Raw genomic sequence first — 14,355 nt, 5'->3', positions numbered from 1 at the left:
CAATTCATTTCTATCTGTCAAAGAGTTGATACCGAAATATATCAAGTACTCAGTAACAATAAGATTCAACAGAAACACCCAACTAAAAAATGGGCAAAAAAATAAATAAACAAAGAAATGGGCAAAGAACTGAAATAGACATTTCTCTAAAAAAGATACTCAAATAGCCAATAAATACATCAAATGATACTCATTGTTAGTAATTAGGACATGTGAATCAGAACCACAATGAGACTCCACTTTGCACCTAGTAGGACGGCTTTAACCAATCAAACAGACAAGAGGAAGTGCTGGTGAGAAAGGGGAGAGCTGCTGGCAGAGTATAAACGATGCAGCCTCTGGGGAAACGCTTGGCCGGTCTTCAGCGCCCTAACAGAATTATCATGCAGCCCACCAGCGCCATGTCTAGGTATGTACTGAAAAGAATGAAAAACGGGCTCAAACAGGTATTTGTACACTCATGTTCAGTCCACCATTGTTCATAATAGCCAACAGGTATAAACATTCCAAGTGCACATGATAAGTAAAATGGGATATAGGCATGCAGTGGAATATTATTTAACCGGAAAAAGAAATGAAGTTTTCGTACGTTGTATAACATGGATGAATCTTAAAAACATTGCACTAAGTGATGTAAGTCCGTCACAAAAGGACAAACATTACATGATTTCACTTATGGAACCTCTAGAATAGGCAAATTCATGGAGACAGAAAGTAGTGAAACATTTACCAGGGCTGAGAGGAGGCGACGTGTGCTAGTGCTTAATGGTTACAGTACTTCCGTTTGGGGTGATGGAAAATATTTGGAAACGGATAGTTATGACAATTGCACAATGTCAAAGTCCTTAACACTACTGAATCATACACTCAAAATTGTTAAATTTACATTTTATGTTTTATATATATTTTACCACAGAAAATATTTTTTAAAATATATGTAAAAAAACGAATAAAAGTGTCTTACCTGTAGCACGATATAATCGCAAATAATATGATTAGAACGAATGCCACATAAAACAAAGGAATCACTGTCTTAGAAGTTGTTTCAAATTCCACTCCTCTAGAAAGGGATGTAAAGTAGGTCACCTGCCACAAAATAATTACTCAGATAAATACCCTTTAATTATAATACTTGCAAGTGAGTTACAAACACTATTGAAACTAGGTTATTGATAAAAAATAAACATGTTCAAATTCATTAAAAGGTCAAAATATGAATTGTGATTTTAGAATAACAAATATAGAATTGTTCCTTCCCACATATCTCTTTCCAAAGTTTCTTACAAAAAGCCGATGTTTAAAACTTCTGAATATACAATATCAAATTTGATATAAAACCGTGAAATCACTAAAAAGACTAAATAAATTATTATCTGTTATCCTTTACTATTTTAATAGCATAAATATTATTTCAGGAAGGCCTGGTATTCAAAGCCTTTTTGCAATGGGTGTCTCACTTTCCCCAGGCTATTCAAAAGTAGTAGTAGGTTTCCTGGCCCAACAATTACTGACCAGTTGACATAACCTGGCACTATGCTATAATTTACTTGAATAAGGAACTGAGTTAATTATCTTTTTAAATATCACAATGGAACTTTTGCTCAAAGATTTTGTTGTTGCTGTTGTTCCAGTGAACTCCAATCAAATGTTAGTGGGCTCCTGGCAACAGCAAAGGCTTTTGAACTCAAAGACTTTCCAAGTAATTTGGCTGGAAAACCAATCCCCAAAACTAACCCTGAAGATCAGTGCCGCCCTGAACAGACCTACCTGGAGGATGTAGGATTGTTTCCACCAGGATGTTACCAAGGCTCTAAGGTTTTGGCATCTTCACGGGTTAGTTTAAGAATGTTGGAGGAAGTACTGAACACAGTAGAGCACTCCCAGCTTCGATTCAAGGCCTCCATCAACTACTCTGGGAGTGGCTCTGCTCTCTGTGGTCCTCGGAACAGGCTTATCTCTGCCACGTGCTCCTGGCCTCCCTGTCAGCCCAGCTGCCACATACCTGGACCATCTTCAAGGGCAGACTCTCTTCAATATCGCCGACTTGGTTCAGGAAGTGGAGCAGCCAGGTCTTGCTACGCTCGTCATCCTGTCCCCCTGTCTTCAGGTAATACTGCAGCCGCATGGCTTTGGCCTGCAGCACTAACTGTCTTGTTCCTAAGACGATTCCCCCAAGGGTGCCAGCCAGGGAGACAGGCCGGCCACTGACTGTGTAGATGGGGAAGGTGATGCGTGTAAAGTCGAGGTTCTTGTTGACCTGCCAGGCGGACAGAAGGGGGTTGGAGGGCACACAGAAGCCCTGGTTCTGAGCACACACCTGGTGGTACAGGGTCTGCGTTCCGTTCACCTCCCTGGCGTATGTTACATCCCACGAGATAGGCCACAGCAGACCCAAAGTGAATTTTATAAGTTTTATTGCAAATCTGCGCAGGGACTGCAGGCAACCCACACAGAGGAACACTGCAGCCCCCCAAACCTGCGCGGGGACTGCAGGTAACCCACGCAGGGGAACACTGCAGCCCCCAAACCTGCACAGGGACTGCAGCAACCCACACAGGGGAACACTGCAGCCCCCAAACCTGCGCGGGGACTGCAGGTAACCCACACAGGGGAACACTGCAGCCCCTCAAACCTGCACAGGGACTGCAGGCAACCCACACAGGGGAACACTGCAGCCCCCCAAACCTGCACAGAGACTGCAGGCAACACACGCAGGGGAACACTGCAGCTCTCCAAACTTGCGTGGGGACTACAGGCAACCCATGCAGGGGAACACTGAAGCCCCCCAAACCTGCACAGAGACTGCAGGCAACACACGCAGGGGAACACTGCAGCTCTCCAAACTTGCGTGGGGACTACAGGCAACCCACACAGGGGAACACTGCAGCCCCCCAAACCTGCACAGAGACTGCAGGCAACCCACGCAGGGGAACACTGCAGCTCTCCAAACTTGCGTGGGGACTACAGGCAACCCATGCAGGGGAACACTGCAGCCCCGAGCTTCTAAAATGGCTCCTTTTTATAGCGTGGCTATCTAGACTAAGCAAGCATTATAGAGAAGCTGATGTGGCTGTTAGCTATTGGCTAGGGAGGTCCTGCGCAGTTACAGGGGGGGGGAGTATTGCTCAGTGGAGAATTTCAAACATAAACTTCTGACAAGGGTCTCTGACTCATAAAATGCAGGATGTTGCTGAACTCTTTGTTCTGGGCGTCACAGGGGCCCTATCAGCACTCCCTGTTCCTTCAATAGGTACACTCTTGGCAGCCCCAGCATCTCAGCACTCCCTGTATCTAACAGCGTACAGAGCCTGCACCGCCTGGTCCAGTGTGCTGACTTCTGAGAAGACTTCTTGCTCCAGCAGGGAGGCCGTGGTGGCGACCACTAGGAGAGACGCGAAGTGGATCTCGGTGCTCTTCCTGGACACGGAGAAGTGATCCCTGTCATCTGAGGTGAAATGTTCCTGCACAAAGCGGCGTTCCAACTTTGCTCGGCTCCTAATCGGGGTGTACTCCTCCTCGACGTTCACCTCTTTATCCTCGGGCAGGTACATGAAGCCAGTGCTGAGCAGGACGGTCAGCAGGACGGACATCAGCAGGAAGACCCAGGGGTGCGACCCAACCCCCCAGCCCAGCCGTTGGAAGGCCCGGGAAAGCGGAGCCTCCAGACAGTTGGTGAGGCAGCGGTTCCCATGGGACACTCCCACTAAGGGCTGTGACGCAGGCGGAGAGGGGTCCCCCTGCCCCAACCCTGGGGGAGAATGGGAACCGTGCTCCGGGCTTCCTGGGGGCTCTGGGTGCTGCCCCGAAGCTGGGCTCTGCTCTGGCTCCTGCTCCTGACCGGACCCCACATCCGAGTCTGGCCCGGGCCCCGCCGGCTTCGGACACTCGGGCGTGGACTCTGCTTCTCGCCCCGCGGAGGGCTCCGTCTGCGCCTCGGGGACAGCCTGGGAGGGACTGAGACTCATCTCCGGAACACAGGACACGTCCTCCAGCAGCGGAGCAGGACGGACAGATGCTGCCGGACGAGCGCCGTCCCCACCTCGGCCAACGGCGTCCGGGCACTCTGAGCGTCTGAGCAACGGTCGCTGGCGCGGGACAGACACGCGGCTTCCGTGGGGAGCACGTGGTGGGCGGAGCCCGACACCTGAGCCGTGTCTGGGCGGGGCTGTCCCCTCGGGAGTGCAGGGACCGGAGGACACACTGCGGTTACTCTGGCAGCGCTGCTCCCAGGGGTCGGGGTCTGGCTCCCCCGAAGAGAGGGCTGACTTCTGGGGCCTCCGTCTCCCTGCGCGGGGACTGCGCTGCGGCACTCACCGTCCCGTGGGTTTGTCTCTGGACCAAATGGGCCGGGCCAGAACCAATAACCCCACAGTGTCCTGTCCTTGGGACACCGCCTAGCCTGGGTGACACCAGGACGAGCTCCCTGCGCACCTGCCGACATCAGCCAGCGCCGGGCCGCACGTCCTGCTCCACCTGCTGCCGGAGACCCGCCGGGGGAGGTTTCCTGCCGGCCCCGACGGCCGCGGCGGTGGGCCGCCACTCAGGACGAGCTGCAGCCGGAGCAGCGGCGGGGACCGGACCCTGCGTGCCCTCCAACAGCGCACATGTTGTTACCCTTTTCCCCTGAAGGTATTTTTAGAGCAGATTGTCATTTCAATCATGACTTAGGCCAAGGAGGTCACCCTCTGTAACCCGACGACCGAGTGGGTGGGCGTCACCCAGTCAGGGTGAGACCTTGAGGGACAGTGACCTCCTTCCCACCACAGCTAGGAGGGATTCTTTGTGTTCTTTTCTTTTCATTTTCTTTATTTTAATCTGGTGAGGTAAATAGTCAATTGTTCAGAAGACAATTGTATGTGGTATAAAATTTAGAATATATAATAAAACAATGTAATGATTCAATACTATTAAAATAGGTACTATGGCCCTGGCCAATTGGCTTATGCTCGAGCGATGGCCCAGCATGTGGAGTCCTGGGTTCAATACTCGGTCAGAGAACAGAGGAGAAGCAACCATCTGCTTCTCCACCTTTCCCCCTTACTTTTCTCTGTTGCCCAGAAATGGAGCAACCGGCCCCAGACGGGAAGAGCATCGCCCGGTGGAGGCTTGCAGTAGAGGCTTCCATCCTAGTCGGGCACATGCCCGAGTCTGTCTCCCTGCCTCCCCTCCTCTCACTTAATAACAAATAAAAGTAAATAAAATAGCTACATATACTTTTCCTCCTCTCTTTTCTGAACTTCCCAAAGTGACTGTGTTTAAACCACTCTTTGTTCCTAACTAGGACCTCACTCACCAGTCCCCCTGTGGCCAGATGTCTCCAAGGGGTGAACCTCTGGCCAATCGAGTGGAATTAGGAGAACTGTGAGCCACGTCTACACCAAACCTGCGAAGAGGTCTCACATGTATGTGCTCACATGTGCTCTTGTCCAATTCCTGGTAGACGTGTGTGTGCGAGATAAGCCGGTGAGACTTGTGCGCAGGACGGTGGAACCAGAAACAGGAAAATTACTCTATCCCGGACACTCAGCGTAGAGGAGGGGAACTCACGCTCGCCACCCGCTAGCTGGGAGCCGGACTTGGGAGCGTAGGTGAGTTTTACATTAACTCCCATCTCCCTGAACCTCCTACATGCTCTGTAGCTGTGGGGCGGGTCCTGTTACAACCTAAACACATGCTCCTCAGCATTCACTGAGAGCTCAGGGGGCCCGCGGTAAAGAAACCCACGTGGGGGCATCCCTGCGAGGGTCAAGCTGTGCAGTCGCTAAGTATTTGCTGTGACTGTTGTCCCTGTTGTCACAGGATGGGGACTGGGTAGGAGTGGGTCTCCCTCAGGCACAGCAGTAGGACATGGGGACTTGACTTCAAGCAGGAAAGACTTCACAACACAAGACCAGGTGACATTGAGGGTACATTTACCACAGTTGGGGACAGTGCCATGGAGGAGGGCTGAGGACAGAGGAAGCCACAGGGACAGCTTCAGTGGGACTGCTTTGTCTCTCTGGAAAGTCTGAGAAAACAACGGCTTGGAAGACAGTTTAGGAGAGAAGCCCAGGACGGTAAGCCCATTGCTGTTTTGGTTGTAAGTCTCGGGGGAACTTTAGAGTGAGAGAGAAAGGTGTGGGCATGTTCTCGAGGGAAGGAGGTCCTGGGTCGGTCCTTTGTCCTGAAGTGTTTCTCTTCCTTGATCTAGCAGGAATTTTAGGTCTCAGGAGAGGGTGTTAACAGAATATCATTAGCTGTCTAGCTGCGTCATTAAACATTGTGATTCATCTAGATGTGTGTGAAGAGATGTCGGGGTTATTTTCTGGTTAGGTTTATTTTGAAAGAGTCATTGAGGAGGAACCAGGACCGAGGCTGGTCAGCTCCCTGGGAGGGTCAGGGGTGTGTAAGCCATTTGCTCCTAAGTGTCCTTGGTTCAGGGAGAGATAACCTTATGGTTCGTTAGCTCGCTGTAAATTGTTGACCTTGTTGGCCTGTAAATATGCTTCTGCCTCAGTTTCCTTTATTACACTTGTTAAGAAATTCCCAGCATCTTAGTCTCCAGTCCCTGTGAGTTCAAAGGCAGATGTCATGTTGGGTGAGCCCCAGCTGCATTCGTCCTCACCTGTGTCTTCCCACAGAGGCTGGGAGCCCTGACGTTGGGGCCGCTGGGGGACCGGAGGGTGAGCGGAGCCTCTTCTCCAGCGCTCTCTTGGACAGATGCAACTGCAGTCTAGCCTGAGGTCTGCGGTGGGTCCTGGGGACTCCCTTTATATGTTAGGTCCCATTAGGGCTAAGTTCTCCTGGGTGTCCTCACCCCTTCTTTATGAGAACCAATCTCAGCAGAGAACCTCAGCCCTCGCACTATAATTGCTCTGAACCGCAGGGCAGAGCTCACGGCCAGAGAGGATGAGTCCTCATTAATTTCTGAACAACCCCTTCAATAAATGATCAGGAAAAAATACTAATTGGTCTGAGACTCACAGAACTAACTGGCCGTGTCCAGTTGTGCTTTTCTCCTGCATAGGTTAATTCTGATTCTCTTACTAAAAGCCAGTGACAGTGACCTCACGAAACCACTGTCCTATGGACCTTCCACTGCTGTCCTGGTCCCTCTGTGGGGTTACAGTGGCCCACGGGGCAGCAGGGTCACCCTTGCCTCTCGGCCCCTCCTGCGGCCACCCTTCCTCTCTCCCAGCAGGAACCCCCTTTACCCTCCATCCACCTGTGTTCCCATGTCTGGGGCTCACGGGCGGGGGAGCCTCTTGCATCTGGGGGTCTTGCTCTCTGCTCCCTCCATCCCTGGGCTGTTGTCTTCTTTACACGATGAGGCTGCATCTCACCCAACCCGTGACGGGTACATGGGCCCTGGGTCCACAGGGTGGAAGGACGTGGGAGGCAGACACGGTGGCCTGGCTCTGCCCTGGTGAAATCTTCCCTGTGACCTTGTACATGAGCCCCAGCCCCGCTCTGAGACTCAGCGGTAAATAAACCAGTTTACAGGAGTCCCGGTCCCCTTCCTTAGAAATAAAATATGGGGTGTCTGAGAGGGAGGAAGGGCTGAGCTCTGGGGTCAGAGTGCATTTCCTGTCGCACCTCATGTCCTGCTGCTCTGAGGTCACGACGTGTGCACCTGTCGTCCTGTGACATGAACAGGACTTCACAGGGGAGAGTGACTCTGGGATTCTAGGCTTTGACTGATGTTCATGATCAACACAAACATGCATTTCACTGAAATTTCAGGTAAAATTGTATGTATTTGGTAATTTTATCATTTTTTTGCTTTGTGAGAGAGATAGTCAAAGAGAGACAGAGACAGTCCGAGAGAGACAGAGACAGACAAGAAAGGAGAGATGAGAAGCATCAACCCGTTGTTGCAGCACCTTAATTGTTCATTGATTGTTCTCTCCTGTGAGTCCTGATTGGGGTCACCAGCCACAACCGTGACTCCTTGCTCAACCAGCTCCCTTGGGCTCAAGCCAGCGACCCTTATGCTCAAGCAGCAACCATGGGGTCATGTCTATGATCCCAAGCTCAAGCCAGCGAGCCCACAACTTAGTCTGGTGAATCCCCACTCAAGCTGGGTGAACTGGTGCTCAAGCCAGTGAGTTTGGGGTTTCAAACCTGGGTCCTCCATGTTCCAGACAGATGCTCTACCCACTGAGCAACCGCCTGTTCAGACAATACAGCTGTGTTTTTAAGTAGCTGATCAGGAATAGGGAGTAGAAGAGATATTTACACTATTGTGAATTTGTAAAGATTTTGGATTTAAAGCCTCTCTAACTTGGTAAGAGTCACCTGATCTCTGGCCCCTGGGAACCCACTTACAAATGAAGTTCTAGTAAGAGTCATCCTTAGACCAGACTCATCCAAAGCCCTCTGTGAGGTGTTTGCTTTGTCCAGAACCCCCTGATCATGACCATGGAGGAGGAGATGAGGGGAGGCCGGGAGCAGTGGAGGCTCTGGTCTGTGGAAGGGAGCTCACATCAAGGATCCCTGAGGGGCGTTATCACACAAGACACCAAAGTCTCACACGCATCACACGTGCCAATCTCAGGAGGACGTTGGCTTCCTGTGAGCTCAGTGGGTGACTCCCTGTGTGAGTCTGCTGGGAGGGGGGCAGTGACACCACAGCCTGGGGCTTGAACACACACACTCCCTCCCCCAGCTCTGGGGGCTGCGCGTCTGACCTCACGGTGTCGGCAGGGCTGCCCCTCGGAGGCCTCTCTCCTTGGCGTGTAGACGTCCTCACAGGGTCGTCCCTGAGTGTGTCTGTGTCCTGTTCTCTTCTATAAGGACACCAGTCACAGTGGACTAGAGCCCACCCCAGTGACCTCATTTCCACTCGATCATCTGCAGGGACCCTGGTTCCTGACAAGGTCCTGCTCACAGGTACTGAGCACCCAGGGGACAAGTCTCAGTACATTTCAATAATTTAAAACATGAGTCTTAGTGAATTACAGTGGTAATGAATGTGTCATATCCTGAGACCTTTCAAATGTGAACACAAGAGTCCCAGAAGTGTCTACTTTTGATTTAAAGAGTTAAAAGGCAAAAAATAGTTGATATAATTGAAATAACACTTTAAGGTTATCTAAAGTAACCGAATACCTAACAACCAACCCCAAATTGTCGTTGCCATCTCTGTCCCCTGATTCACAGAGACCACGCCCTACATGCAGAAAGAGACTAGAGAGCTCTCAGCCCTGGGAGGTCCAGGAAGCTCTGTGTGGACAACATTCCCAGTAAACGTCTCCCAACCTGAAAGGGCTGCACTCCTCCCTGGAAGGAGCCCATTTCCTGCCCATCCCCGGCCAGAGGGGTCCTGACGGGTCAGTAATGGGCCGGTGAGAAGCTGGGCTTGACTATTAGTGCTGATGTGGGTACTCTCTACGCTCAAGTGCGAGGCCGTCACTCCCCTGTGACCGACGTCAGCGAGGGAGATGAGTGCCTCCCATCTGGCTCTCCATGGCCAAGGTCCCACCCACCACTTACAGCGGGCGTGGCTGCCCTGGGTCTCACACCTCCTCTACCGCCTCCTTAGAGGGTTGAGAGGCTTCATGTCTTCTAGACCCTGGTCTCTGGTGTACAAACTCCCTCGGCCTCTGATTCACTGACTGATGTAAACGGTCACCTGACCCGCTGTGGACAGTCTCTGCCCCATGTGGCTCTAACGCTGCTACGCTGCCCCAACAGGGCACCCCAGTGCCAGGATCCCGCCCACCACTGGGGAGGTGCACACAGCACAGGCCACCAGGCCAGCCCGCCGTGGTCTGTCACCAGCAGGCAGGGGGATCTGGTCCAGCCCTGTCACATTCCCCTTCACCACCACTCCTGGACAACTGTGGCATTTGGGGTGTTTGGAGCCGTGGGGAGGAGGGTCCAGGAGGAGGAAGGAAGTGGTCTCGTGACCCCAAGTTCAGAGCCCGAAATGGCTGTCGGTTGAGTTCTGCACGCTGACATTTTCCCAGCCCTCGTGTGGTCATGTGGCTGGTTTGCTGCTCATGGAATGGAAAATGTTCCCCATCCTTGAAAACAGTGCGGTGGTTTCTTTACACGCTAAAAATGCAGCTACCCCGTGACACAGCAATGGCCTCTGGGCACTGATCTCAGAGAAATGGGGTCTTCAGTTCACACAAACCTGCACAGGAATGTTATAGCAGCTTCATTCACAACTGTCCACACTGGAAACAACTCCACGTCCTCGGTGGGGATGTCACTCCATCCGAGCTGCGTCCATGCACAGATCACCACTCAGCCACCAAGAGGAGCGAACTATTGACACAGAGAACAACATGGACACTTTCCCAAGAAATGACACTGAGACAGTGTTCCTGAAGGTCACGTACAGTCTGTGTTGGAAAAGGCAGTACCCCCTCAGGAGGCCTTAGCCCCCCTTGGTCATGTAGGAACCGGCCGTGGGCCTGGAACCCTATGTCACCAGGGGACAAGGGGCCTCACCTCAGCAGTGGACTTGTCCCCTCGGTGCTGTTGTCCCTCCCTGTTTCAGACTCAATGTGTTCTCTTTAGTTAGGGTGTCACATGGTCACCCCTAGTCCTGTACCTGCATCTCAGGGGCGGGCCCTCTGCTGGGGAACAGACACAACAGATGCACTAGTGAGATGTGTGAGGGCTGGTGGGGACCCCTCCCGGGGAAGTAAAGCAGCACCCGGAGGAGGGTCCTGAGAAGTCCCCACTCTCCCTGAAAGGCTGACCTGTGGTCACAGCAGGACGGGGTGAGAAAGCCCGCAGAGTGACAGCACGGGAAAGCATTTGGTGAGAAATCAGCAAATGCAAAGGCCCTCTGCCAGGGGAGACCCTAGATCTTTGGGGACCACTGCGGCCCCCGCAGAGGGAATAGGGAAGCCACGGGCAGGTCCATAGACTCTGGTCACTGAGGTCACTGGGTCTTACTACAATAATCAGGACTTAGTCCCGCTGGTAAGGAAAATAATGGAGACATTCTGATACTTCACCCAGTCTATTATTTTCTTAGTAACATACTGAAGTGGTTGTTTAGAAATTAATGTGGACGGATCTTCCTGGCCGTGAGCTCTACGCTGTGTACCTGGCAATTACAGTGCGAAGGACACTTCTCTCTGCTCAGATTGCTTCTCAAAAAGCCGGATGAGGACACCCTGGGAGCCTCGCCCGAGTGGGACCTTCTCTATAAAAGGGAGTCAGTGGGACCCACCTCAGACCTGATCCTGGGCTGCAGTCGCATCTGTCCAAATGTCGAGAGAGCACCGGAGAACAGGGACAAACCTCAGGCTCCGCTCGCCCCCAGGTCCCCCAGCGGCCCCCACCGTCAGGGTGCCCAGCCTCCACAGGAAGACACAGGTGAGGAGGAATGCCTGTTTCCCCTTCTCTGACCTGGACCTGCTCTCTCCTTCTGGAACACTCTGAGCATCCCTGCTCCTCACTCTGCCAGGCTCTGTCTGAGTCGGGGGACGTCCCTCCTGCTCGCCCGCTGCTCTGGTCTCCTCGGTGCCCAGGGTCAGGCTGGCTGGTTTGCTGGTCGCCCTGGAGAGTAGGAGGGGGAGCAGGAGACAGAGGCGGGGACCCCAAGACCCTCTGAGGGACCACGGTCGGATCCGAGTGCCCAGCCTCCTAGCTCTTTCCTTCTCATTTGCTTCTTCAACCTCCTGAGAGACACAAGCTGACATTCCAGTGAGCTCAGGGGGCTGAGTGAGCGTGCGGGTTCCGGGGGGCAGCTCCCCCCAAAGAAGAACAAGAGCAGGACTCTGGGGACTGAGCAGAGTGACTCCGTCTCTGAAGTCACCCCTCACACAGCACATTCAGATCATGATGGAGGAAAGAGTGAGCTAGAACAATGGCTGGTCCTTCTCTGCTGGCCTGGCCATGACTGGGTTCAGAGGACATAATATAACTGCCCCTGATCAGACCCTGTCACCCGAAAGGAAGTCACCCTGAGAAAGGGACACAGAGGGTCAGTGGGCATGTCATAGCTTGAAAGTGTTTAAGGAGACGCTGCCTCTCAGAAGGCGAGGAGGTCGGGCCAGGGGCCCATCAGCCCATGTGGACTCGTGTTCCTGGGGTGTGGTGCAGCCTCAGCTCATAGTGAATCCTCTCATCTGCCTGCGTCCCTCAGCCCTGAGACTAAAGAGCAGGACAAACTCTGAGAAATACTGAGACACCTCCCGTGGTCACAGGTGGGGTCTGCTCGTGCTCACGTAGCTACTGAGGGATGAGATATCTCTGTTTTGGGGTCTTAGCATTTCCTTCTTCTCAGCTCAATGTGGGTGCACCTGACCGTTTACAGTGTGTGTGTTTAAGGCAGGTAACATGATGTGTGGGTGCACAGAGACATTGTGAACAAATCACCTGAATCAAGGTGATTAACACACCTGTCACCTTATATAGATAGCACTTCCTTTGGTCTTTCTTTCTTTTTCTTCTTATTTTATTTTTTATGGTGACTAGTTAAGATCTCTCATAGCCGACTCAGGTACACAGTACAGTATTGTCAGCTGTAGTCACCGTGCTGCACACAGACCCCAGCTCTTATTCTTCTTATACCTGGGAGCCTGTTCCCTGTGACCAGCATGTCCCCATGCCCCACCCTGAGCCCCTGGTGACCAGCACTCTGCTCTCTGGTTCTGTGATTCAACTGTGTAGGTTCACACGTACGTGGGGTCCTGCAGTGTTTGTCTCTCTGTGTCTGACTCAGCTCACTGAGCAGTGTCCCCTGAGTTCACCCATAGTCTCAGAAATGACAGGATTTTCTTTTTTTGGTCTAGATAATATTCTATTTTATATATTAATATAATAATAGCCCTGGCCGGTTGGCTCAGTGGTAGAGCGTCGGCCTGGCGTGTGGAAGTCCCGGGTTCGATTCCCGGCCAGGGCACACAGGAGAAGGGCCCATCTGCTTCTCTACCCCTCCCTCTCTCCTTCCTCTCTGTCTCTCTCTTCCCCTCCCGCAGTGAGGCTCCATTGGAGCAAAGATGGCCCAGGCGCTGGGGATGGCTCCTTGGCCTCTGCCCAGGTGCCAGAGTGGCTCTGGTCGTGACAGAGCGACGCCCCGGAGGGGCAGAGCATCGCCCCCTGGTGGGCAGAGCGTCGCCCCCTGGTGGGCGTGCCGGGTGGATCCAGGTTGGGCACATGTGGGAGTCTGTCTGACGGTCTCTCCCCGTTTCCAGCTTCAGAAAAATACAAAATAATAATAATAATAATAATAATAATAATATATATCATAATTTTTATCTCTTTACCTACTGATGGATAAGTAGGTTGTTTTCATTTCTTAGCTCCTGTGGACAATAGGATTGTAGGCAAGTCTTCACAATAGGGATTTTATTTTCTCTGGATGTGGTCCCAGGAGTGGGATCGCAGCACCACACGGTCATTTCATATGTAATTCTTTCGTATTTAATTCTTCTGCATGCTGTTCTCAGAGTGTCTGCACCATTTGTAGTCCCTGCAACAGCCCACACAGTTCCCTTTCACTGAAGGTGTTTTTCAAACAAATTCTCATATAAATCAGGACTTTGGTTAAGAAGGTCACCCTCTGTGACCAGACCACTGTGCATGGGCGTCACCCGCTCAGGGAGAACCTTGAGGGACAGAGACTGACCCTACCCCCCGAGCTGGAAGGAATTCATTGTGTCCCTTTCTCTTCATTGGCTTTACTTTGATCTGGTGAAGTGATAGTCATTTGTTTAGAAGAAAATTATACTTTGTATTCTATATTTAATATATAATAGAAGAATGTAATACTATAATACTATGAAAAAGTTACTATATACTTTTCCCCTCTTTTTTCCTGAACTTGCCAAGGTGACATTTTTTATACCATTCTCTTGTTCCTAACATGTTCCTCACTTACCAGACCCCCTGTGGTCAGTGGTCTGCAATGGATGGAATTTCGACCTTTTGAATGAAGTAGAACTGTGACCCTAAGTCCAGCCGGACCTTCAGAAAGGTGTCACATGCATGTGCTCACATGTGCTCTTGTGCGGTTCCTGGTAGACGAGTGTGTTTGAGATAAGACTCGTGTGCAAGACGGTGGAACCAGAACACGGACAGAGCGAGTCCCTGCAGCTCAGCGGAGAGGAGGGGACGGACACTCGCCACCCGCTCGCTGGGAGCTGGAGCTGGGAGCATAAGTAAGTGACAAAGTCCCATCATCTTGAACCTCCTACAGTCTCTCTAGCTGTGGGGTGGGTCCAGTAATAACTAAAAATCATAATCCTCAGAACTCACTGACAGCTCAGTGGCCCATAATAAGAAGTTCATATGAGATGTGTGACTTTTGAGGTTTAATCTATGCAGTGGCTAATCATTTGTTGAGACTGTTGTCCCTGTTGTCACAGGATGGGGACTGGGTAGGAGTGGGTCTGCCTCAGGCACAGC

Source organism: Saccopteryx bilineata, chromosome 1 (genome assembly GCF_036850765.1).
Source record: "Saccopteryx bilineata isolate mSacBil1 chromosome 1, mSacBil1_pri_phased_curated, whole genome shotgun sequence".
Classification (NCBI taxonomy): Eukaryota; Metazoa; Chordata; class Mammalia; order Chiroptera; family Emballonuridae; genus Saccopteryx; species Saccopteryx bilineata.
This window is presented reverse-complemented; position numbering follows the sequence as displayed.